The sequence below is a fragment of the Martes martes genome (assembly GCF_963455335.1).
Source record: "Martes martes genome assembly, chromosome: X".
In the NCBI taxonomy this organism is placed as follows: Eukaryota; Metazoa; Chordata; class Mammalia; order Carnivora; family Mustelidae; genus Martes; species Martes martes.
The window spans coordinates 78,786,025-78,813,161 of NC_137897.1; the positions used below are offsets into that span (position 1 = coordinate 78,786,025).

General features: G+C 39.9%; 1 pseudogene across 1 annotated transcript; it reads left to right on the forward strand.

The window, feature by feature from the left end:
• The first annotated feature begins 20,110 nt into the window (after positions 1–20,110).
• Positions 20,111–20,738, forward strand: LOC308337432 (tubulin beta-5 chain-like; annotated as a pseudogene). The gene has a single exon. The product of its transcript is annotated as a tubulin beta-5 chain-like (transcript).
• Positions 20,739–27,137: the final 6,399 nt, after the last annotated feature.

Sequence of the window (27,137 nt, forward strand, 5' to 3'; positions counted from 1 at the left end):
ATAGCTTAGTTGGTTCAGATCCCAGATATGGAGAAGGGGTGTATTTTGGGGAACCCTAAGGCTTAAGCATTTTTGAGCAAGACCATATAAGTAGTTTGGGATCCAGCAAGATGTAGAAGAGGGTAAAAAAGCAGTGGATGTATTTTTAGACCTACCCCTGAGGGCAGAGGAAAACATATGCTTCATAAGGACAGCTTACTATAAGACTTTTGAAGGGAAAAGCCTGGGCTGTGCAACTCATTTGTCTTTTTAACCCCGCTAATCAGGTAGTTGATTCCCTAGGTAGAGAAGCAAGGGTGTAGAGAGGTTAGATGCGTCTGGTTGTGGGTGTCCTTACACCAGAAAGAAATGAGCAGGAATGGAGGATAGGAATTCTCTGGGAATAACCAATGTATGGTTCAGTTGACTAGGTTTCTGCCTTCTAAGTCATTGGAATAGTATTGCCATTCTTCCCTGAAATAACTGAGAATTCTTTTTTTAAGATTTTATTTATTTATTTGAGAGAGTGAGAGAGCACATTAATGGGGAGGGGCAGAATGGGAGGGAGGAAGAATCTGAGGCAGACTCCGCACTGAGCATGGAGCCCAATACAGGGCTCGATCCCACGACCACCAAGACCATGACTTGAGCTGAAACCAAGAGTCAAAAGCTTAACTGACTGAGCTACCCAGGTGTACCAATAACTGAAACTTCTTCAATAACTTTTTGTGTGTATGTATCTAAATTATTCAGTTACATAATTATAGACCATCTCTTAGTTTTCTGCCACAGATGGCTAACCACTTAGCATGTCTTTAATTTTACATGTTCATTCTCCGAGGACTAGCCCACCTCCAAGAACTTTAAGATATCACCCTGCATCTCAATATACAGATACTTCCCTACTGTCTCTTTAAGGCAAACAAAATTCCTGATGACAGAGACACTGTTTTGTTCCATCAACTTGGGCATATTTCTGAAATAGGAGAACAGGGCATTCACCCTCCACTAACCTACCCTTGTATAGGTTACTGAGACCTCCCACCCCTATCTATCATTCCCTGTCCATGGCAAAGAACACAACTGCCCAGACCCAGATCTGATGCCCCAGCCTCTCTCAGTCACCTACCCCATCTTTTGCTCTACACCACTTTCACACACCTGCCACTGAATACCACAATACACCACTACCACCATTTGTTTCATGGTTGGCAGTTCCCAGAATATATGTGTTCAGAACCTTCTTTTACATCTAATCATTCTTTTTTTTTAAAGACTGTATTTATTTGAGAGAGAGAGATCACAAGTAGGCAGAGAGGGCGGCAGAGAGAGAGGGGGAAGCAGGCTCCCCGCTGAGCAGAGAGCCGGATGCAGGGCTGGATCCCAGGACCCTGAGATCATGACCTGAGCCGAAAGCAGAGGCTTAACCCACTGAGCCACCCAGGCGCCCTACATCTAATCATTCTTTAGACAGAATTAGAATCATTCTTTATTTTATTTTATTTATTTGTCAGAGAAAGAGTGCACACACAAGGAGGGGGTGTGCCAAGCAAAGGGAGAAGCAGACTCCCCACTGAGCAAGAAGCCTGATGCAGGACTCAATCCTAGGACCCTGGGATGATGACCTGAGCAAAAGACAGATGCTTAACCAACAGAGCCACCCAGGCATCCCTAGAATTATTCTGTATAGGTTCAAGTCCTTGTTTTAAGGGAGATTATTGTCTTTTTTTTTTTTTTCTCTTTGCAGACAGTTCTTCAGCGTGTTTGATGAAGGTGGTACTTTGGTGCCACCTTGTGACAAAAGCCTGAACTCCAGCTTGTAATAAAAGGAAAGGGAGAGGGAGAATCTGGGACACAAACCCACTAGAGCTTTCTGGAAGTCGCTGAAAGGAAAATACTGCAACACTTTAGGCCATCACGTGAGAAAACATACTAATTAGATGCACTAGACTGGGACCAGGGCAACTGAGGGAACTCTGCTCAAGCTGATGAAACAAAGAATATCCCTGTCATCAGGAACTGTGTTTGCTTTAAAAAGACAGTGGGTGAATATTATCAGTATGCTGAGACTCAGGGAGTTACTCTAGGGTTCTTGGAGATGAACTAGCCTTCACAGGGTGCACATATAAAATCAAGGTTATGGTAAGCAGTCAGCCATCTGTGGCAGAAAACTAAGAGACTGTCTCTAACCATGTGACTGAATGACCTAGATACATACATACACAAAAAAAATGTCATTCAAGAAGTCTCAGAGTTACTTCAGGGAAACAGGCCTAAACTATTATAGCCACTTAATAGGCAGAAACCTAGCCAGTTGAACCATACATTGTCTTTCCTGGGGAATTCTTCCTTTGGGGGAGGGGAGTTTCTATTATTATTAATTATTATTATTATTATTTTCAGTTAGCCAACATGTAGCACATCAAAAACAGTAGATTTTGATGTAGTGTTCAGCGATTCATTAGTTGCATATAACACCCAGTGCTCATCATATCACACGCAAGTTACCACATCCTCCCAACCCTCCTCCCCTCTGCAACCCTCAGTTTGATTTCTGGAGTCAAGAATCTCTCATGGTTTATATCCCTCTCTGATTTCCTCTCATTCAGTTCCCTCCCTTCCCCTATGGTTCTCCATGCTATTGCTTATGTTCCACACATGAGTGAAACCATATGATAATTGTCTTTCTCTTCATGACTTATTTCACTTAGCGTAATCTCCTCCAGTTCCATCCATATGGATGCAAATGTGGGTATTCATCTTTTCTAATGGCTGAGTAATATTCCATTGTATATATGAACCCTGGGGAATTCATATCCTCCATTCCTGATATTTTCTTCCAGGTGTGGGCACATCCTCCACCTGCACTCACTCCTCTAGAGAGTCACTTACCTGAATAGTGGGGTTGAAGGACAAATGGGGTGCACATCCCAGGCCTCTCCCTTCAAAACTCTTGGCAAGCTCCCCTTATGAAATACATGTTTGTCCTCTGCCCTCAGGAGTGGGTCTAAAAATACATCCACAACTCTTTTCTTCTTTTCTGTCTTTCTGGCTCCCAAATTATTCCTGTGGTCTTGCTCAAAAATTCTTGGACCTTGGAGGGCCCCCCAAATATGCCCCTCTTCCATATTTCATCTTGAACTAAGAAACTGCTGAAAAGCTAAGAAATAGGACAAAAGAAGGAGAAAATGCATTGACTTTATTCCTTACAAAGGTGATATTGAAGAATGTGGCTTAGATTTGCTGCAAGGCAGCTGGGCTTCCTATTAATGGACCCCAGAACTGTACAGATCCTTCCACCCAGCAGGGCTGCATAAGACAATCAGGGACTTCAATACTTAAGTATCCTTTCTCCAGTAAAGGAGTCCTGTCTATGTGTACTCAGAAAAAGTGGCTTCTGTATACCCGATGTATACCTGATGTATGCACCTAATGTAACATTGTGTATTTACTATACTTCAATAAAAGAAAATTGGCTTCCTTGCAAGTCTCTCCCTGTGGCAGTACAAATTATCTCAGGAGAACTTCTTTGAAAAAACTTCTCAAAGTGAATAAACATCCCTTGTTCTGACTACATACTCACCAAGTCACTGTCTGAGGAAGTGGCTTTCCATGTGTCTCAGTCAGCTGTATGTGGCAACACCTCCCATTCTCTTATAAAGGAGCATAGCAGTGAAGTCTCTTCTTGTGGAAGGGGATTGTAATGAATTTCAAAGTTCAAAGAGCTGGATGAAAATCAGACATCATGCAAATTTCAGCAGGGAACCTGCTTCTCCCTCTGCTTGCCACTCTCCCTGCTTGTGGTCTTTCTCCCTCTCTCTCTCTCTGTCAAATAAATAAATAAAATCTTTTTAAAAAAGAAGATATCTAATACAGTAAGAAAAGTAGTTCAAATGAGTTACAACTGTATATGTAATATTTAATATTTATAAGAAAAATGTGGAAGTTTGCTCTATTATTTTTATAATGTCTGCCTAAAAATTATATAACCAATTATGCTTGTTTCTATGCACTTTCATTCTGATTTTTAAAATATTCCATACTAATTTAGAAATTGTGGAAAAATTATTAATTCTAGAATGAAATATATAATTAACAAGCAATCCTAACATGAATTATTTTTTTAAAGAATACCATATTTGTGCATTTCCTCCTACTATCTTCTCTATGTATGCATCTGTAAAGTAAATTCATTACATGTGGGTTTCACATATTATTCAATATTTGTTAACGATCATTAAACCGGTTATTAAATTTTCCCAAGTTGACAACTCTATCTGGCCCCAAATCTCCATCACTAGCTATTGTGAATTGCAAGATTTTTTTCTGTGTTAGGGCTAAGGCTAGCACAGGGAAAGTGACTACCTATAGCACTATAAGCAAAAACGGATCTGGTATTTGGGACCAAAGCTTCCTCGTTCCAATCTTTGTACAGCAGACCCATCCTTGTACTCTGTTATTCTGTACTGTCTCTTTTCTGTGACTCAAAGGAATCTTGCTTCTCCAGTGTCAAATGGAAGGTAAAAAGATCAGAATGGACAAAAAAATAAAGAGGTGATGATTTGTTTCTTTGTTTACACCATCTTTAGGTAATTCATCCTATAAAGAAATACCACAAAATCTTATCTCTCGTATAAATATGTATACATTTCTTTTCCTTCAGCTTCAATCTGATAGATCTATATGGATGATCAATTATCAACCATCTCTTTTGTGAGTGGAAGAACACATTGAAGACCATACATATATTTGCCGAGATATTATGTATCAGATGGTTTCTGAAGTTTTCCTCATTTGTCATAACAGTCCCTTGGGGGTAAATACCAATACCCCCATTTTACAGATGAATAAGTTCAAGGTCACTACTACTCCAGTGTCAAACACATCTTTAGAGGCAAGAATGTAAATAGATATAGATATAGATAGATATAGATATAGATACTCACACATATACACACATACACACATACATATAAAACAAAATATGTTCATTTACATATATACTTTTTTTTATTTGACAGACAGAGATCACAAGTAGGCAGAGAGGCAGGCAGAGAGAGGAAGGGAAGCAGGCTCCATGCGGAACAGAGAGCCCGATGCGGGGCTCCATCCCAGGACCCTGGGACCATGACCGGGCCGAAGGCAGAGGCTTTAACCCACTGAGCCACCCAGGCGCCCCTACATATATACTTTTGTCAAATTATATTATAACAAATTTTAAGCAACTTGTCTTTTTTAAGCATTTTTTTAAGTAGTCTCCACACCCTTCATGGAGACCAGCATGGAATTATGAACTCACACTCCTGAGATCAAGACCTGAAGTGAGATCAAGAGTCAAATGCTTAACTAACTGAGCCACCAAGGTACACCTAAGCAACTTGTCTTTTTTACGTGATAGCCCAGGATATTAATTTGCATTCCTTTATGTATTGTAACATGACATATTTTTAAATTTCAATGAGTATGTATATTGCTTATTATATGAATTATCTATTTATATCATTTAACCATTTCTCTATTATTAGTAAGACTTTATTACATACCAAGGATAATTAAGTAAATACTTAAGTATTTAGTATAAAAGAACCACTAGAACAAAACAAGAACCATTCTAAATACTAAATAAAAAGAGAAAGTGCAACACACCATGTAGTGTAAGAGTATATCATAAGTTTTTAAACAATTGGTTGGAACTGAATATAAATAATCAAAGACATTGACTATATCAGTAAATGTAAATGTATTTAACTCACTTAGTAAAAGAAATAGTTTCCAAATTGTCTACTGAAGGAAAATACAGAACAAAAATTTTACAGAGATATACCTAAAACAAAAATTTCAGGTTAGTTAAAAATTTCCCTTTCCCTCCCCTGTGGGTTTCCCACATGGCTAACCAGGAAATTAAACACCTGAGCCTGCTTTCAGGTCAAGAAGCTTTGGAGAGAACAGAAAGAAGCACGATGTGAAAGTACTTTCCTCTCATGACCTTCGCTAAATCCTGGAAAGTGAAGACATCCTAGGACTGCAGAAAGGATGGTTTATTTCCGGGACACATCTGCCCCTCCCCTAGGCCTCTGTTGTGTTCCTGAGGCCACCCAATTAGAACTGTCAGTGTGATAGATTCAGAACTTAATGTTGTGATCTTTTTATTACCTAATTCCTTTGCTTTAAGAATATTATACATCTGACACTGTCTTACATTCCTTTTGAAATGGCTGAAGATATTTTTTTTCATTTCTAAACCCAAGTGCTTCTGTTGTAAATAAAAATGGAAAACCAGCAAGAAAAAAAATATGAGAAACCCTTAAAAGTCTATTACTCACAAAAGACACTGTTTCCATTTCAACATATTTTTTTTCAGAAGTTTTACTATGCAAATGTAACTACATGGAAGAACAGAAGGGAAATAAGATTTTACTTACAGTTTTGCAAACTGCCTTTTCATAATAAATATATTATAAAGCTCAATCCACCCCATACACTACAAATGCACATAGTATTAAAAATGGCAGCAGAAATTATATGATCAACAATGTATGAACAAAGTATATGAACAAAGTAGGAAAGTATATGCAATGGGAAAAAGAAAATCTCTTCAACAAATGGTGTTGAGAAAATTAGGCAATCTGGAAGAAATGGATACATTCCTAAAAACACGTAAACTACCAAAACTGAAACAGGAAGAAATAGAAAACCTGAACGGACCCATATCTAGCAAGGAAATTGAAACAATAATCAAAAATCTCCCAACAAAAAAGAACCCAGGGCTGGATGCTTCCCAGGAGAATTCTATGAAACATCTAAAGAAGAATTAATAACTATTCTTCTGAAGCTGTTTCAAAAAAATAAAAAGGAAAGGAAAACTTCCAAACTCATTCTATGAAACCAGCATTACCTTTCCCAAGGTAATGGGATCACCGATCTCAAAACCAGTCAAAGACCCCACCAAAAAAGGAGAATTACAGACCAATAAACCTGATGAACATGGATGCAAACATTCTCACCAAGATACTAGCCAATAAGATCCAGCAATACATTAAAAGGATTATTTACCACGACCAAGTGGGATTTACTCCTGGGCTGCAAGTTTGGTTCAACGTCTACAAATCAATCGATGAGATACACTACATTAATAAAAGGACAAGAACCATATGATCCTCTCAATAGATGCATAAAAAGCATTTGACAAAGTACTGCATCCTTTCTTGATTAAAATTCTTCACAATGGAGGGAGAGAGGGGACATAACTCAATCATAAAATACAATAAAAGCCATATGTGAAAAGTCCGCAGCAATTATCATCCTCAACAGGAAAAACTGAGAGGTTTTCCATTAAAGTCAGGAACACAGCAGGGATGTCCACTATTACCACTGCTGTTCAACATAGTACTAGAAGTCCTAGCCTCAGCAATCAGACAACAAAAAGAAATAAAAGGCATCCGAATCAGCCAAGAAGAAGTCAAACTCTCACTCTTTGCCAATGACATGATACCCTATGTGCAAAATGCAAAAGACTCCACCCCAAAATTGCAAGAATTCATACAGGAATTCAACAAAGTGGCAGGATATAAAATCAATGCACAGAAATCAGTTGCATTTCTATACACTAACAATGAGACAGAAGAAAGAGAAATTAAAGAATCAATCCCACTTACCGTTGTACCACAGCTATAAGATACCTAGGAATAAACCTACCAAAGAGGCAGAGGATCTTTACTCAGAAAACTATAGAACATTCATAAATTATATGTGAATTATATTGACACTCTCTTGGTGATATGCCTTCTACCGGCTAAATTCAAACCTGGAGTTGTGGTGCAGTCTAGCTGCCTTAAGGATAATAATGCACCCACAGGGAGGCTAGCGAAAAAGGTTAGATTTTGTACTGAGTTTTTTTGTGTGTGTGTGTGTTTTTGAGGGGTTTTAAAAATTGTTTTTGGTGGGGTTTATGCTAACCCATGTTCTATTTCGGTGCCAATAAAATTTGGGAAGGCTTAAAAAATTGAGGAAGATACAAAGAAATGGAAAAATATTCCATGCTCATGGATTGGAAGAATAAATATTGTTAAAATGTCCATACTACCTAAAGCAATCTACAAGCTGAATCCCATCCCTATCAAAATACCATCAATGTTTTTCACAGAACTGGAAAATATAATCCTAAAATTTGTATGGAACCACAAAAGACCCCAAAGAGCCAGAGGAATATTGAAAAAGAAAACCAAACCTGGTGGCATCACAATTCCAGACTTCAAGCTGTATTACAAAGCTGTAATCATCAAGACAGCATGATACTGCGCAAAAACAAACACCTAGATCAATAGAACAGAACGGAAAATCCAGATATGGACCCTCAACTCTATGGTCAACTAATCTTCAACAAAGCAGGAAAGAATATCCAATGGAAAAAAGACAGTCTCTTCATCAAATGGTGTTGGGAAAATAGGACAGCCATCTGCAGAAGAATGAAACTGGACCACTTTCTTACACCATACACAAAAATAGACTCAAAATGGTTGAAAGATCTAAATGTGAAACAGGAATCCATCAAAATCCTAAAGGAGAATACAGGCAGCAAACTCTTTGACCTCGGCCACAGCAACTTCTTGCTAAACATATCTCCAGAGGCAAAGGAAACAAAGGCAAAAATGAACTGTTGGGACTTCATCAAATAAAAAGCTTTTACACAGTGAAGGATACAGTGAATAAAACCAAAAGACAACCTATCGAATGGGAGAAGATATTTGCAAATGACATATCAGATAAAGGGCTAGTATCCAAAAATCTATAAAGAATTTATCAAACTCAATACCCAAAGAACAAATAATCCAGTCAAGAAATGGGCAGAAGACATGAACTGATACTTCTCCAAAGAAGACATGCAAATGGCTGAAAGACACATGAAGAAATGCTCATTATTCAGCATGAGGGAAACACAAATCAGAACCACAATGAGATACCACCTCACACCTGTCAAAATAGCTAAAATTAACAAGTCAGGAAACAACAGATGTTGGCAAGGATGCAGAGAATGGGGAACCCTCTTACACTGTGGGTGGGAATGCAACCTGGTGCAACCACTCTGGAAAACAGTATGGAAGTTCCTCAAAAAGTTGAAAATAGAGCTACCCTATGTCCCAGCAACTGCACTCCTAGATATTTACCCCAAATATACTAATGTAGTGATCTGAAGGGGCACCTGCTCCCCAATGTTTATAACAGCAATGTCCACAATACCCAAACTACAGAAAGAGGCTAGGTGTCCATTGCCAGATGAATGGATAAAGAAGATGTGGGATCTATATACAATGGAATATTATGTAACCATCAAAAAAATAAAATCTTGCCATTTGCAATGACATCTATGGAACTAGAGGGTATTATGCTAAGCAAAATAAGTCAATTAGAGAAAGACAATTATCATATGGTTTCACTCATATGTGGAATTCAAGAAACAAAACAGAAGATTATAAGGTAAGAGAGGAAAAAAATAAAACAATAAAAAAAACAGAGAAGGAGACAAACCGCAAGAGACTCTTAATCATAGGAAACAGACTGAGGGTTGCTAGAGAGCAGGGGGGTGGAGGGATGGACAACTGGGTGATTGACATTAAGGAGGACATGTGATGTAGTGAGCACTGGGTATATATAAGACTGATGAATCACAGATCTGTACCTCTGAAACCAATAATACATTATATGTTAATTAATTGAATTTAAATTTTAAAAATGTTTAAAGAAAAAGAATACTCTATCCAACAAAGTTATCATTCAGAATAGGAGAGATAAAGAGTTTCCCAAACAAAAGTTAAAAGAATTCATGACCACTAAACCAGTGCTACAATATTGAAAGGGACTCTTTGATGGAAAGGAAAGACCAAAAGTAGGAGTAAGAAAAGTGGAAAGCACAACAGCAGTAAAATTAAATATATCTATAAAACTCAGTCAAGGGATTCACAAAATAAAAGGATGCAAAGTATGACACCATAAACCTAAAATGTGTATGTGGGAGAGTGAAGGAGTGAAGAATGGGTTCGAGCTTAAGCAACCATCAATTTAATACAGAATGTTACGTACAGAAAATGTTATATGTAAACCCAATGGTCATAACAGATCAAAAACTGGTGATACGTATGCAAAAAATAAAGAGAAAAGAATCCAAGTATATCACTAAAGAAAACCAGCAAACCATGACAGAAGACAAGAGAAGAGAGGAACATCGAAAAACTACAAAACAACCATAAAAGAAGCAACAAAATGGCAATAAGTATATACCTATCAATAATTACTTTGTGTAAATAGACTAAATGACCCAATCAAAATACATAGGATGATGAAATGGATAAAAAGCAAAACCCATCTATATGCTGCCTATGAGACATTCATTTCAGATCTAAAGATACATCCAGGGATGCCTGGGTGGCTCAGTCAGTTAAGCACCTGCTTTTGGCTAGGTCATGATCCCAGGGTCCTGGGATCGAGCCATGCATCCCTGCTTCTCCCTCTCCCTCTGCTGCTCCCCTTGCTTGTGTTCTTGCTCTCCTCTCTCTCTCAAATAAATAAATCTTAAAAAAAAAAAAGACACACAGAGGCACCTGGGTGACTCAGTGGGTTAAGCCTCTGCCTTTGGCTCAGGTCATGATCTCAGGCTCCTGGGATTGAGCCCGGCATCAGGCTCTCTGCTGAACCAGGAGCCTGCTTCCCCCTCTCCCTCTGCCTGCCTCTCTGCCTACTTGTGATTTCTCTCTCTGTGTGCCAAATAAATAAATGAAATCTTAAAAAAAAAAAAAGACATGCAGATTGAACATGAAAGGATGGAAAAGAATTTATCATGCAAATGGTAGTGAAAAGAAAGCAAGGCTAGCAATACTTATGCTACACAAAATACACTTTAAAACAAAGACTGTGGGGCACCTTGGTGGCTCAGTTAGTTAAGTGTCTGACTTGATTTTGGCTCAGATCATGATTTCAGGGTCGTGGGATCAAGCCCCATGGGCTCTGCGCTCAACAGGGAGTGTGTTGGAGATTCTCTCTCTCTCTCTCTCCCTCTGCCCCCACCCAGGGTATCTCCCTTTCTCTCAAATACAGAAATAAATCTTTAGAAAAGGAAGTAAAAATAAATAAAACAAAGACTGCAACAAGGGACAAAGAAGGACACTATAAGTATAAAGGTAAAATCCAACAAGAAAATATGACAATTATAAATACTTACGCAACCAACACAGGACCACCCAAATACATAAAGCAGCTAAAAACAAACATAAAGGAAGTAACCAATAGTAATACAATGAAAATAGAGGACTTTAACATCCAACCTACATCAATGGATAGAGCATCCACACAAAAAATCAACAGAGAAACAGTGGCCTTGAATGACACATTGGCTCAAAGAGATCTAAGAGATATATTCAGAACATTCCCCCTAAGACAGTAGATACACATTCTTTTCAAATGCACATGGAATATTCTCCAGAATAGATCACATGCTAGACCACAAAACAAGTCTCAACAAATAGAAAAAATAGAAGTCATACCATGCTTTTTCCCCCCAACCACAACACTATAGAACTAGAAATCAACAACAAGAAAAAACCTGGAAAGAACACAAATATATGCTACCGAAGAATGAATAGGCAAAAACAAAACAAAACAAAAAAACACCCAAAATGAATACACCAGCCAAGAAATCAGAGGAAATTAAAAAATACATGGAAACAAATGAAAATGAAAGCACAAAAGCCCAAATATATGGGATGCAACTAAAGCTATTCTAAGAAAGAAGTTTATAGCAATATAGGCATACATAAAGAAGAAAGAAAACTCACAAATAAACAACCTAACCATACACCTAAAGGAGCAAGAAAAAGAAGAGCCTCAGCCCTAACACAGAGAAAAGACTGTATTACCCAAAGGCTAGGGACAGGCGCTTTAAAGTCAGATAAAGTTGTTTGTGGAGTTGGGAAAAGTTCATAACTGGTGTCATGATCTTTAGCAAATGTTGATTCATATGCGAAACCACACGTAATGAATATAGAAGCATGAATGGAGCATGTAATTGGAGGAAATGCACAAACATGACACATTTTTTCAATTACTGAGTAGTAGGATTGCTTCTTATATATCTCCTTTTGGACTTAATTTTTTCCAATAATTTCTAAATTAATATGAATCATATTAAAAATCACAAAGCTCAGAGAACCATTGCTTGTTATAAATTATTTTAAACAAATTATAAAAATAATATAACAGACTACTATAGCCTCCTATTACATAATAAAATATTACATATGTAGTTGTAATTCATTTGAAATACTTTTCTGACTGCATTATCTATCTTATCCAAGGATAAGATAGATTATTTTATCCAAGGATAAGATAGATTAGATAAGATTATCCAAGGAAAATTGGACTTTTCAATCTTAATACATTTCTTGATACTTTTATTACATATGTATGTATAGCCACATGAAATACGCTATTATTCTCTCACATCTGTAGTTGCCTGGCTATAGTCTGTGTGTGGATTTATGTGTGGGTGTAGATTTTGGACGATTCCTCAATTCCTTCCTTTTTTTTTTTTCTTAATTCCTTCTTGAAGGGGTTTTCCAGAGAAATTTTTATGGCTTATGATTTTCATCCTACTCGTGAAATTTAGAAGTGTATTCCAATCCCCTTCCACAAGACAGCCTTCACTGCAATCATGCTTTATAAGGGAATGAGAGGTTATTGGTACATACTGTTTTCTGAGACATATGGAAAGTCATTTCCCCAGAAGGTGGCTTGATGAGCATGCAGTCAGAACAATGGAGAAGGCCTGGGATGTGCAACCCATTTGTCCTTGTGGCCTCAGTAAATCAAGTAAGTGATTAGCATGAACTTGATTTTACATGGTCATCCTGCCAGAGCTAGCTCATCTCCAAGAACACTAGGATACCAGATGGGACTCTGTGTATTCATAATATTCCCCTAACAACTTTAAAGCAAGCAAAATTCCTAATGAAAAGGAACATTTTGTTTTTGTTCTTCATCAGTTTGGGCAGAGTTCTGCCAATTCTCCAGGACCCACTCTAAATCCTGTAATTACTATACTTTCTCAACTGGTGGCCTGAAGAGCTAAGGTGTTTCGCTTCCAGGGAAAGGTCAGGGAGGCATATGCAAAGGACTTCTGATGTAGAGGGCCAGCCCTGCTCATACCAGTTGCCACAGAAACCTGACGTCATAGGGTTGATGTGGGAAACAAAAGCAAAAGAAATGTAGCTTAAATTAAAATCTCCTTACAGCTTGCAGCCCACTGATAGATACCTGAAATATGCAGAGCATGACCTTACTCAAGGAACTCATGTCTGCCTTAGTGACTTAATGCTTTAAAGGAACATTATCTTGGCAGCAGCTGGCCCCTCAGGGTCCTGAAAGCCTTGTTTCCGAATCCCTTGGAGACTTGTGCTATCCCTAACCCCCACTAATTCAAAAGTATACAGTCACAGGCACCTGGGTGGCTCAGTTAGTTAAGCAATTGCCTTTGGCTCAGGTCATGATCCTGGAGTCCTGGGATTGAGTCCCACATCAGGCTCTCCCTCTGATCTTCTCCCCTCTCATGTTGTCTCTCTCATTCTCTCTCTCTCTCTCTCTTTTAAATAAATAAATAAATAAAATCTTTAAAAAAAAAAAAGGTATACAGTCACTCCTCACAATCCCAGTGTAGCTCCTTCTGGCCCACAGATCCCGTGCCATGAGTGGGGAAGGGGTGAAGGGATAAGCAGGAGAGATAGGAGGCCCCGACTCCTCTGACTAGGCTCTGAAACTATTCCTGGCAGGTGAAGACGCTGACACAGAGAGGAACAAGAGATCAGGGAACAAACCACGACTGCACAAGAATCTCAAGGCCACAAGCTTCTCACCCAGTTCTCAATAAAAGACTGCCACTAAAAGCCTGCAGTGGCAACACATTTGGGACCCCTCTCACTCTAGAGAGCTTTTTTCCTTTCCTTTCAGCTCTCACCTTCACTTAATAAACTCACCCTTTTGTGTCCACAAGATTCATTCTTCAACTCAGTGAGATAAGAACCCTGCCATCCTGCAATAGGGTGAGCATGATGACTTTTACAGAGATAAATGTGCCTTAGTGAGGAGAGCAGTTCTCTTCCTCAGATATCTGGGAATCAGCTGAAGGAGGGGGTCCCTGCTGTGGAAGTTAAACCACCCTGGAGGTGGGGAGACAAAGGGATCCAGATCCAACTTTTTCCCACTTTGAGGCTCAGTGCCCCAGCCATCTTGTAGGTAAAGCCATTGGGGTCCTGCCCAGCTCCAGGGAGTGTGGGTCCTGCTATAGGGGTGTCCAGGAGCTGCTTTCCTCTAAAAGTAGAGGCACAGGAGGGAAGACAGGTAATGACTCTGTGCCCCAGCTTCCCCCTCTGCAAAATGGGGATAATAATGCTTCACCCATAGGATCACTGAGAATAGCAATTACAAAAACCAGAACGAATTCAGAAAACTCATCCTTAAGTTACTGTTCCCTTAGTACCACTTTCAGTACAAAAAGCTTATTTCAGGGGGCACCTGGGTGGCTCAGTGGGTTAAAGCCTCTGCCTTCGGCTCCAGTCATGATCTCAGGGTCCTGGGATCGAGCCCCACATTGGGCTCTCTGCTCAACGGGGAGCCTGCTTCCTCCTCTCTCTCTCTCTGCCTGCCTCTCTGCCTACTTGTGATCTCTATCTGTCAAATAAATAAATAAAATCTTTAAAAAAAAAAGCTTATTTCAGGATTCTCCACAGAAATGGAACCAATAGGTCATATACATATAGGATGTAAATATAGATATATAGATATATATACATACATAGATTTATTTTAAGGAACTGGCTCACGTTATTATAGAAGCTGAGAAATCCCAAGTCCTGCAGTCGGCAAGCTAGAAACCTAAGAGAGACTTTGGTGTAGTTCCAGTCCATTTCCAAAACTGAGACCCAGAAGAGCCTATGGTGTAAACTCCAGTCCAAATTTAGCAAGCTCGAGATCAGAGAGCTTATTTCTCAGTTTGAGTCTAAAGGCAGACACGAACTGCCTTTTTGCTCAATCAAGCCTTCAACTGGTTAGATGTGGCCACCCACATTAGAGAGGAGAATCCACTTTACTCAGCCTACCCATTCATATGTTAGTCTCATCCATAAATACCCTCACAAACACAAGAATAATGTTTGCACAAACATTACATACTCTGTGTCTCAATCAACTTGACACATGAAATTAACCACCACACCTTTCAATTAATTTGCTTAAGAAACTGTCTTTTTTTGTCCTGTGGTGTTTTTATTCTGGATTTTGCTGATTGTATCCCTCTTGTATTGTTTATGTTCTTTTGCTTCCCTCCCCTATTTCTATTAAACTGGTGATTAGATTCAGAGGCTTGATCCAATTCAGATTTTTTTGGCAAAATTACCTCAGATGTATTGTTGTTTATCCTCACAATATTACACCAGAGGCTCATTGTGTCTAGTTGTCTTCCATCTTGTGATGCTGAGATTAGTCACTTGGTTCAGATGTTGTCAGCCTTATCTGTCCATTATAAGACTTCCCATCTGCTTTTCACCTCAAGTTTTTTGCAGCATCTAAAGATTGTTGCCTATGATGTGGATGGAATTAAAGGGTATTATGCTAAGCAAAATAAGTCAATCAGAGAAAGATAATTATCATATGATCTCACTCATATGTGGAATTTGAGAAAGAAGACAGAGGGTCGTAGGGGAAGAGAGTAAAAATGAAACAAGACAAAACCAAAGAGGAAGACAAACCATATCTTAATCTTAGGAAACAAACTGAGGGTTGCTAGAGGGAAGGGGGGAGGGGGTAACTGGGTGACAGACATTAGGGAGGTTATATGTTGTAATGAGCACTGGGTGTTACATAAGACTGATGAATCACACACCTGTACCCCTGAAACCAATAATATATATATATATATATATATATATATATGTTAAACAAATAAATAAAGATTGTTGCATTGATCTACATTTCATTAGAGATCACAAAATGGTGATATTCTAATCTTACAACCTCTTCTACATTTATTAGCTGGAATTCTTCCATAAAAGGAACTTCCCCTAATCTCCTGTTAGGTTATGCTGTGGTATGGTTGACATAGGAAGGATGAATGTTTAATTCTTTTGCAATATTTCTGTTTTCAAATTTTTTTAAAGATTTTATTTATTTATTTGACAGACAGAGATCACAACTAGGCAGAGAGGCGGGGAGCAGGCTCCCTGCTGAGCAGAGAGTCCGATGCGGGGCTCAATCCCAGAACCCTGGGATCATGACCTGAGCCGAAGGCAGAGGCTTTAACCCAGTGAGCCACCCAGGCGCCCCTTATATTTCTGTTTTCAAAATAATAAATTGTTTCCCTAGGATCCTTCAAAAGTGAGCAATAAGTTGGTTTGGTTGCTTTTTTTCTTTCAGAATGTCATCATGAGCTCTTGATTCATCTATATTTTGATGAGTTTTAATACACTGTAGTCATTATTTTATTTGACATTCAAATGGTTTTATCTTTCATCAGTGGGCGCCCTTTCAGGTTGGCTTCTCTGTCTTTGACATGTTTTCTGGTATGAGAGTTTGGTCCAGACTCAGCTGGAACAATTCCTACCCAGACCTGGAATGAACCATTTCTCCAAGAAAGCGGAGTTCCTTTTAGTAGAGAATGCTTCAGAGGATTCAGTTTGAGGACTAGGGGTGCTCACTGCTACTGGGTTGTTCGCTGTTTCCCTGCCCTCTTCAATATATAGAGCTCATAAATCTGTACAGTATTTTTAAGAGAATACAGATCATAACCTTCCATCCTGGGCTGTTTCTCTGTCCTCTTACAGATAATAATCTTTATCTGTTTTTTTTGTTTTCTTTTGTTTTAATCTTTAAATTCTTAAATATATAAACAAATATATTTTAATTGTCTTTCCCTTTCATAGGTAAAAGGTGGTATATTCTACATTAGCACTATCCAATAGAAATTTCTGCAGAGATAGAAATATTCTGTGTTTTCATTGTCCAACACAGTAGCTAGCTGCTTATAGCTGTGGAACATCTGAAGTGTGGTAAATGCGACTGAGGAATTGAATTTTTAATTTCATCTAAATTTAATTATCTTCTATTTAAATAGCCACATGTGTCTGTGCCTACCATATTGGATAGCAGCAAGTTTACACATTTTCCTGCACCTTGCTTCTTTCACTGAACAATATATCCTGGAGATCATGCCATAGCAATATAGGGAGGAGTTCCTTTTTGCTCCTTATAGCTGCATAGTACTCTAGTATTAGATGTCCTTAGATTATCATTTAACCTTATTGGTAGACATATGTCTTATTTCTTGTCTTTTGCTGTTATGATTTGTTCTGTGAAGAATGGCTTTGTGCTAATGCCTTTTTGTCTTTTTACGTGGTATCTCCTATACAAAGTCTAAGAAGAGATTCCTGGTTCCAAGAGAAAACACCTTTGTCTCATAAATAGAATGCAAATTTTGGTCCTCTGTCATCATTCCCTTCATTCCATGTATCTTCTGGTCTCTTATTTTCTTTCTAGTTTGACATGGGTAAAGCAGTTTCTTATTGAGCTCCAAGAAATAGAACAGAATAGTAAAGAATAATAATGGGTGATCTAGACAAAAGATGGGAATCATCAAATCTCTATTCCACTGGCAAGACACTTTCACTGGCACAGGATACAAATCACTCAGGCAAAGATGATGTAAGTGACAGAAACAGTCTACTCAAGCATGTGTAATTTAGAAGGTCATTAAATGTAATACTCAACATGTTAAAATATTTATATAAAATATCTAGACCTAGTGACAGAGAGATGGCTTGTGACCTTGGTGTGAGAAAGCAAGGGTTCGTTGCAGTCACAGGGACAGAAGCTATAGTACAATTGAAGAACGAGTCTGTGTGTTGGGGAATGTCACGAAAAAGACGCAACCTCTGATTGACCTGTGAGCTTGGACCCAGGCACTCAAAAGCTTCTCACCCCCTCTCCTGTCCTTGCCTTTCCTGTTCCCAGGGGCTGCTCCAAGAACATAGTGTTGAGATGTTGATGTGGTATTGAAAACACCTGTACAGTATACATGATTGAGCCCAGTTAGGCCCTCTTTATAAAAACTTTAAAGATTTGGAGGGCTGGTGCAGGGATCCCTTCATCTTGCTGTTGCCAAAGACAAACTTTATATGTAAGTTCCCTTTCCTTATTAAAACTGCCACTTACCAACCTGGAGTGGCCTGCCTCTTTCTTCAGTCTCTCCCCGCCTTCGAAGTACAGGGTCCAGTTTCAGATAACATCAGGGAAGCTACTGAGAGGGTTTCAAACCAACAGTGTAGGAGATGAAAAATGTTAACAGGGAATGTTAAAAAAAAAACTCTGGAAATTTTATTTTGAGGGGGGAGAGAGAGAGTGAGGGAGACTTGTGACTGTATGGGGATGAGGGGTCCAAGGAGGATTTTTAAAAATCTCCAGTTCCCTGAAAGTGTAAAAGTTCATGTGAAGAGTCATTTCTTCTCTGGTTTAACTCTTGAATTTCCCCATATACTGACTTTCTTCTTACCATCTTACTTCCACTGAACAGTTAGTGAGACATTTCCCGTGGAACAGCATGGGTTTTGAGCTCAATATATTTAGTTAGTGAATGGAAGAATGGATAATTGCATGTCAAAAAAAAAAAAAAAAAAGCTAGGCTTTGTGGATTTTTTGCCTCTCAGGGAGGCAGCAGATGGCAGGAATCCTAGTGTGGTGTGATTGGATAATGCATGATCTGAGGACGCTTGCACTGGCGACTGCATGACGGGTCCAGAATTTTCCTATAAGTATGTTAGAATATAGAGTAGTCCAGGCATAACAGTTAAGAAACAGAAAAGCTTGCTGCCCTAGTGCCATCCTCCACTGAGCTCACCAGGTGAGTCAAAGACAAGCCTGTCTTCCTAGCATGGGGAACTGCTTTAAGGTCTCCTGAGGGGCACAATGTTGAACAGCTCTCATGAGATTCTGAATCGCCCAAGAAAGTAGAGAATCTCTATGTCTGAAACTTTGACTCAAGGCATGTCAGAGAGATAATTGCTTCCCTCCTCTACCTGTCTGTAATCTCATTAAGAGAAACAACTTTTCACGGTGCCTGCCTTAGCCTTGAGGCTCAGCCAGCACCAACTGTTTGTTCTAGCTCAACATTTAAAGGGCCCCTGAAGTCCCACTACATGCATATAATATAGGGAACTTTTCTCATTTACTCTTTGAAACAGTTCTGTACAAAGGTATGGTGAGTCCTGCTTCACAGGTGTCCAGGCTCAGACTGACAAAGCCTACCTAAGTTACCTCTCTAGATCAGTGGAGATGGGAATGAGGTTTCATCCCTAACCCTCCCTAGGGGACACAGAGCAGCCTCCCTTTTTGAAGATGGGCTTCCAGGGCTGGAGAAATGGTTGGATCACAAAACCCCTGCCATTGTGGCCCCTCAGGTATTCACTCAGCAACCCCTCTGGGTGATAAAGATAACTGAGGAAATGAAATATGGCCTTTATGCAAAGAGACTTGGGTGTCAGACCACATCTGTTGGCTGATCTCTAGGGGGAAGTGGGGTTCAGGCAGAAGCTCAGGTGTTACCCTTGGAACAGGTGATCTAGAGGGAAAGAAAGTGATATGTACAGGGCCACATTAAGCAAATATATATTTTATCACCTTTGATCCTAACAGCTATTCAGGTTACCTGTCATTATGACCAACACTTTTACCAAGGTACTTCTTTTAGGGAAGTTTAATTAATCAGTGAGACAACTCTGTTATCTCCTGATCAGCAGCTCACTCTGGAATTACTCTAGCTTTTTTTTTTTTCCTTCCGTTTGTCTTGATGTCTCCAGAGTTCTAAATGTTATACTCTTCTGGAGGCTAACAATACATGCTTCCCACATTTTTCCTTTTTTAATTATCCTCTGTTGTTTCTAAACCACATTATTGAAATTTAAAATACTTCCTTTTTTTAAAAACAATTTCTAAATGAAAAAAACACTAAGTGTTGTGTTTTTAAAAAGGGAAAAAATATTTATAAACTGCACCTCAGATACTGGGTTAATAGTCATGATTAGTGAAGTGCCCTCAGTAACAAAATGATTGGCAACTCCGCTTCCCTGGTCAGCTCAATGCTGACCTCCACAAGCTAACAGTCAACATGGTGCACTTCCCACATCTTCACTTCTTCATGTCTGGCTTTGCACCTCTGACCAGCCTTGGAAGCCAGCAGTATTGGGCGCTCACTGCGCCTGAAATCAATGAGTAGGTCTTTGATGCCAAGAACATGATGCTGCCTGGGACGCCTGCCATGCCATTACTTCACTGTTGTTGCTGTCTTCCGTGGGCAGATGTCCATGAAGGAGGAAGATGAGCAGATGCTCAATGTGCAAAACAAGAACATCAGCTACTTTGTGGAATGGATCCCCCAACAGTGTCAAAACAGCTGTCTGAGATATCCCACCCCGTGGCCTCAAGATGGCAATCAATTTCATTGGAAATAGCAGAGTCATCTGGGAGCTCTTCAAGAGCATCTCAGAGAAGTTCATGGCCATGTTCCAGCCAAGGCCTTCCTCCACTGGTACACAGGTGAGGGCATGGACGAGATGGAACTCACTGAAGCTGAGAGCAACATGAACGACCATGTCTCTGAGTACCAGCAGTACCAGGATGCCACCGCAGAAGAAAAGGAGGATTTTGGTGAGGAGGCCAAAGAGGAGGCCTAAGGCAGAGCACCATCATCTAAGGCTTCTCTGTTCCCTCAGCCTTCCTCCTCAGCTGCCCTGGTTCTCTCCCTCAGAATGTGCATTTTCTGCCTCTGTCTCATTTTGTTTTGTTTTGCTTTGCTTCCTTTTTTGGAAGGGGGCGGGTCCTAGAACAGTGCCTGGTACATAATAGGCACTCAATTAGTATTTGTTGGTTGTTGAATGTTTCTTCTCTCCCACTCTGGGAAACCTAGATTTTCTGCCATTCTGGGTAACCCTGTATTTTGTTTTGCTGTCCATTTCTCCCATCTGTTCAGTTGATGTTTCCCCTTTTTTTTTTTTTAAGATAATTCTCCAAGAAGCTAGGTCTCATCATATCTCATTTAGAACCATGTACTAAAAACCCAGTAGATGGACACCATCCTAAGCCCATGTGGTACACCAGGGGAAAGGAAACCAAGCTACCTCATAGTAGTAGAGGTATCTGTAAGGAAGGGGTAGAGTTTTCTATTCTAGAGCAGTTTTGGAGAAGGATATCCAGGTTATTGAGTCCTAATTTCCATGAATTTCCCTGCTCCTCTCTCAGCTTCACAGGAGGTGTTGACAGTATTAGTTCTATTTTTAGTCTTCTTCCAAACTCTGTCCTGAGCTGTTCGTTTTGCAGGGGTCTGCCCCACTCTGTTAAGCAGGATCCTTCCCTCTCCTCTATAACGTCCTTCACATGTTGGATTCCTTCTTTTTCCCCTGGTTGGAGAAGGGGGGGACAAGGGACTAGCCTTGATCCCTAAAGCCTCCAGAAAGACCATCCCCACCTTTTCTTAGTAGAAACCCAGCTCTACTGTGTACATGTGGAAAGGTGTGTATTGGCACCTAAATCTTTTGAATCATTCTTCCAGACAGGGGACAAGGAGACCCTCCACCTTTTGGCAACATCTCAGTTCTTCCTTTTGCTATTACCTACCCACACTCTCCTCCCTTGATTTCATCCTGCCCTACACTTCAAATTTCTATTTTGTGTTGAATTTGCTTTTTTTATACTGAAAAATAACATTGCCCCAAGAGCCAAAAATAAATGACAACTGAAAAAAATGATTAGCAACTAATTTCAGCAAGAAATTCAAATAAATATATATAACAACAATAAGTATTGGGGTGCCCGGGTGGCTCAGTGGGTTAAGCCTCTGCCTTCGGCTAGGGTCATGATCTCAGGGTCCTGGGATCGAGCCCCACATCGGGCTCTCTGCTCAGCAGGGAGCCTGCTTCCCCCCCCCCCTCTGCCTGGTTCTCTGCCTACTTGTGGTCTCTCTCTCTGTCAAATAAACAAGTTCTTTAAAAAAAAAAAACAATAAGTAGAACATACTTAAAGCAGTAGTGTCTTAGGGTTTTCCAGAGAAATGGAAACAGGACATGCATATATATAGATAGATAGATAGATAGAGAGAGAGAGAGAGAGAGATTTATGAGGAATTAGCTCATGCTATTATGGAGGATGAGAGGTCTCACAGTCTGCCATTTGCAAGCTGGAGACCCAGAACAGACAGCGGTAAAATTCAGCTTGAGTCCATAGACCTGAGAACCTGGGAAGTCAATGGTTTAAATCCCAACGTGAGAGCCAGAGAAGATGAGATGTCAAGCAGTGCCGCAGGCAGGAAAAAGGGGAAAATTCTTCCTCTTTACACTGTGTTCTATTCAGGCTTTAACGAGATTAGGTGAGGCTCAGCTGCCCTGGGAAGGACAATCTGCTGAGTCCACCAATTCAAATACTAACCTCATACAGAAGCAGTCTCACAGACACACCCAGAAATAATGTTTAAACTGGGCACCCCATAGCCAGTCAAATAGACATATAAAATTAACCATCACTACTGAACTAATAAGATGAAAATATAAACCCCAAGAAGAATATTAAATGGAAAATACAATATGAAAAAGATTAGAAATGTGATTCTTATTTGAGAGACACTGTGTGTGTGTGCAGGTGTCTATGTTCATGTAACCCTTACCTACAAGGACACATCTTATTGACAATAGACCCTTTCGGGTCAAAGGGTGGCAGTTGGGTTGACGAGAGATGCAGATTAATTTATAATATACTTTCATGTATTGTTTGAAATGTAGTATTGAGGAAAAAAGTATTTGGATAAAAATTTGAACACAATATATTTGTGAACAAATAGACAGAAGTAATATGCACATAATTTCTTACTTTGAAAAACCTTCACTGTATTCATTTATGGGGTAATTAAGTCAATAAAAATTGAATTGACAGTGTATCTGTGGGTGTGGGGGAGTATGTGTGGTCTTGTGTTTGTCTCTTCCAGCTGGATCACCCCTCAAATACAAACTCACAAGTACAGCTTTATCTTCAGTTTGACAAGGGTTGGACAAACAAATGAAAGTTTAGAGATCCCAGAAAATGATAGCTGCAGAGGAGTTATTCCCTTTGAAGAATAATTCCAGAAAACTGGCTGATACCATTAAACCAAAATCCCAAACTCCACCGCCCCTCTTTGCTTAGCCCCCAGGTGGGACTCTCTGAGCTGCAATCCTGGATATGGCCACTAGGTGGGAGCCCGCTCCATTTTTTTAATGAAAAGGAGCACATTCTACAAAGAATAACATGTCTTGTGTTATTTAACAAATAACAAAAAACAACCAAGCAAATTCTTTTTAAGATTTTATTTATTTATTTGAGAGAGAGTGAGCGAGAGAAAGCACGAGCGGGGTGAGGGGCAAAGGGAGAAGCAGCCTTCCCTGCCACCCCCTAACGACCATCAGGGAGCTAGATGTGGGGTTACATGTGGGGCTCAATCCCAGAACACTGGACTCATGGCCTGAGTAGAAGGCAGATACTTGACAGACTGGGCCACCAAGGCGCCCCTCAACCAAGTAAATTTTAAAGATCTAATTGGCTTTATTAACCCATTCGTGAATCAGGCAGCATCCCATCTAGCAAATAGAGGGAAACTCCAAAGGACCACAAAAAAAGAGAGAGAGAGAGAGAGAGAGAGAGAAAGGTTTGTTAAAGGGAGAGAGCGAGAGAGCAGAAAAAAGGAAATTATTAGAGAAAAAATGTGCTGTTGGGATGCCTGGGTGGCTCATTAAGTTTAGAGTCTGCCTTCAGCTCAGGTCATGATTCCAGAGTCCTGGGATGGAGTCCCGCATTGGGCTCCTTGCTCAGTGGGAAGCCTGCTTCTTCCTCTGCCTGCGGCTCTCCCTGCTTGCTCTCTCTCTCTCCCTCTCCCTGACAAATAAGTAAAATCTTTTTTTTTAGAAAAGAAAAATGTATTGTTTTAGGCAAGGTCGTCCTCCTAAGGGAACAGAAGGGGTCCATCAATAAATTCCTAGTGCTGACTGAGAAATTCCTATGTTCACTGGTTAAAGCTTACCTTTCTGGGAGGTTGAAAATGCAGTTAGGTTGGGTATTAGGTCTTGGTTTACTAACTTGGGGCCTTAACCTAGCGACACCATCTGGGGCCTGTGGTTTTCTTTTTAACACTTGGAATGGTTTCTTTAGTATAATACCAATTCTGTGTAGAAAAATCACATGTTTATCATAGCAATTCCATCTGCTGTTGACTCCAAATCCACATCACACTTACTGATTTTGCTCTTCCCTCATCAGTGTAGGATGACTGATCCATACTGTAGAGGCAGTTACCTCCAAGAGGACAGGGTATTCATCTTCCATTACCCCACCCCTCTACAAACTGCCCATTTCTTCTCCCAGCCCCCTACCATTCCCTGTCCAGGACACTAGACACAGAACCCCAGATCACACTTCAATGCCCCATCTTTTTTTTGTCACCTCCTGCCTGCCCTGCCCCGCTCTTCACATGATTGCTGCCCATTGTCAAAGAGCACTATTTCATCTTCTCAGGTCCTGGAGTATGTTTTTAGTCTTCTTTTACATCCATCAGTTTTTTTCAGACAGAATCATTCTATACATAAGGTCATAGGCTGTGTCTTAAGGCAGTTTCCTTCCTTCCTTCCTTATCTTCCTTCTTTCCTTCCTTCCTTCTGTTAAAGATTTTATTTTTTTTTTTAACTCCTTGCAGACACAGCTTAGAAATTTGATGACAGCGGTGCGTTGGTGCCATCTAGTGACAGAAACCTGAACTGCACACACATTTCCACTTTTGGCTAATACTCCACACATTCATGTACAAGTTTTTATGTAGGCATATGTTGTCTTTTCTCCTAGGAATGGCATTGCTGGGTCATTTGATAACTCTCTGTTGAACCATTTGAGTAACTGTCAGACTTTTCATGCCTGTGACAGTGTTGGGGAATACAGGCATAGTCTTATTTTTCTCTTGATTAGACTGTAGTTTTTGGTTTTGAGAAAGAAAACCAGAGTTGAAGTGCCCTTCTCATCACATATTTAGGAGAATGTAATATTCATGTAACATCACTGTGGTCTGCCTCCCACCCAGAGCCTGCAGCTTATCACATGCTCAGGGACGCCCTGCCGTCAACCACTGGGCCAGAAGCCTGGGTTTTTGGGCCTGGTGCTGTGACTGAGCCAACAGTGGGCTCCTCCAGGAATGAGCTCATCTGACCCAGTCATCAACCTTCTCCAGCTGAGTATCTGTCACATGGGAAGCTTTGCATCCTTTTAGTCTTTGCTAGCTATTGTGTGTGTATGTGAAATGTTTTTATGGGGGTTGGGGTGGGGGCTCACTGGGTCCCTATTTTGGTGGTTTTATTTTTGTAGTTTACATCTAATAAATTTCACGTTCTCTTTAAAAAAAATAAGAGGGGTATGGGGTGCCTGGGTGGCTCAGTGGGTTAAGCCTTTGCCTTTGGCTCAGGTCATGATCTCAGGGTCCTGGGATCGAGCCCCACATCGGGCTCTCTGCTCAGCAGGGAGCCTGCTTTCCCCTCTCTCTCTGCCTGCCTCTCTGTCTACTTGTGATCTCCGTCTCTCTGTCAAATAAATAAATAAAAATCTTTAAAGATATATATATAAAAAAATCAGAGGGGTACGTGGGTGGCTCAGTCGATTAAGCATCTGCCTTCAGCTCAGGTCAAGATCCCAGGGTTCAGAGATCAAGCCCCACATTGGGCTCCCCGCTCAGTGGGGAACCTTCTTCTCCCTCTCCCTCTGCCTGCTGCTCCCCCTGCTTGTGCTCTCTCTCTCTCTGACGAATAAATAAATATTTTTTTAAAAAAATTGGAGATATTCACCTTCATCGCTGGGCTAAGATGGTATTTGTCTAGTTTCCCCGGTATACAGGATGTATTTTTCATTCACCTGCTCTGTTCCTTAGAAGTGAATCACTAAGTCTTCCTTGCCCTCAGGTGCAGGAGGCAGAATGTTTCAACTCATGGAGGGAAGGTATTTATACATATTATTTTGAATTGTCTGCTAAAGAAAATGTATCTCCAGTAGCAAAAGGGAGTAACAAATAATCTGATTAAAAATGGACAGAGGACCTAAAAGCCATTTTTCCAAAGATGACATCCAGACATCCATGCCAACAGACACATAAAAAGATGCTCAACATCATTAATCATCAGGGAAATGCAAATCAAAACCACAATGAGATATTATCTCAAACCAGAATAGTCATAAAAGACAAGAAATAGCAAGTGTTAACAAGGATATGGGTAAAAAGAAATTCCTGGCACTTTTGGTGGGAATGTAAATTGATGCAGCCACTGTCCAAAACAGTATGGAGGCTCCTCAAAAAATTAAAAATAGAAATACCACACAACCCAGTTATTCCACTTCTTGGTAAGTACCTGAAGAAAATGAAAACACTAACTTGAAAAAATTCATGCACTCCTGTTTATTGCAGAATTATTTATGATACCCAAGATTTGAAAGCAACCTAGGTGTCGATAGTTGAATGAATAAAGATGTGGCGTGTGTATATATAATGGAATATTACACAACCATAAAAAAGGACTAAATCTTACCATTTGCTACAACACAGATGGACCTAGAGGGTATTATGTTAAGTGAAATAATTCAGACAAAGACAAATATTGTACAATTTCATGTATATGTGGAATCAAACAAATGAACAAATAAGCAAAAAAAAAAAACAAAACAGAAATAAACACAAACACAGAAAACAAACTGTTGATTGCCAGAGTGTTGTATGGGGGGAGTGGTATGGGCAAAACAGGTGAAGGGGATAAAGAGGCACAAACTTCCAGTTATTTTTTTAAAATAACTAAGCAGGGAGAGAGCCCAATTTGAGACTCCATCCCAGGAAACCGAGATCATGACCTGAGCTGAAGGCAGATGCTTAACTGACCAAGCCACCAGGCGCCCACAAACTTCCAGTTATAAAATAAATAAGTCACAGGGATGAAAAGTACAGCACAGGAAAATGTTCAATAATATTGTTATAACTTTTTATGGTGACAGATGGTAACTACACTTATTGTAGTGAGCATTTCATAATG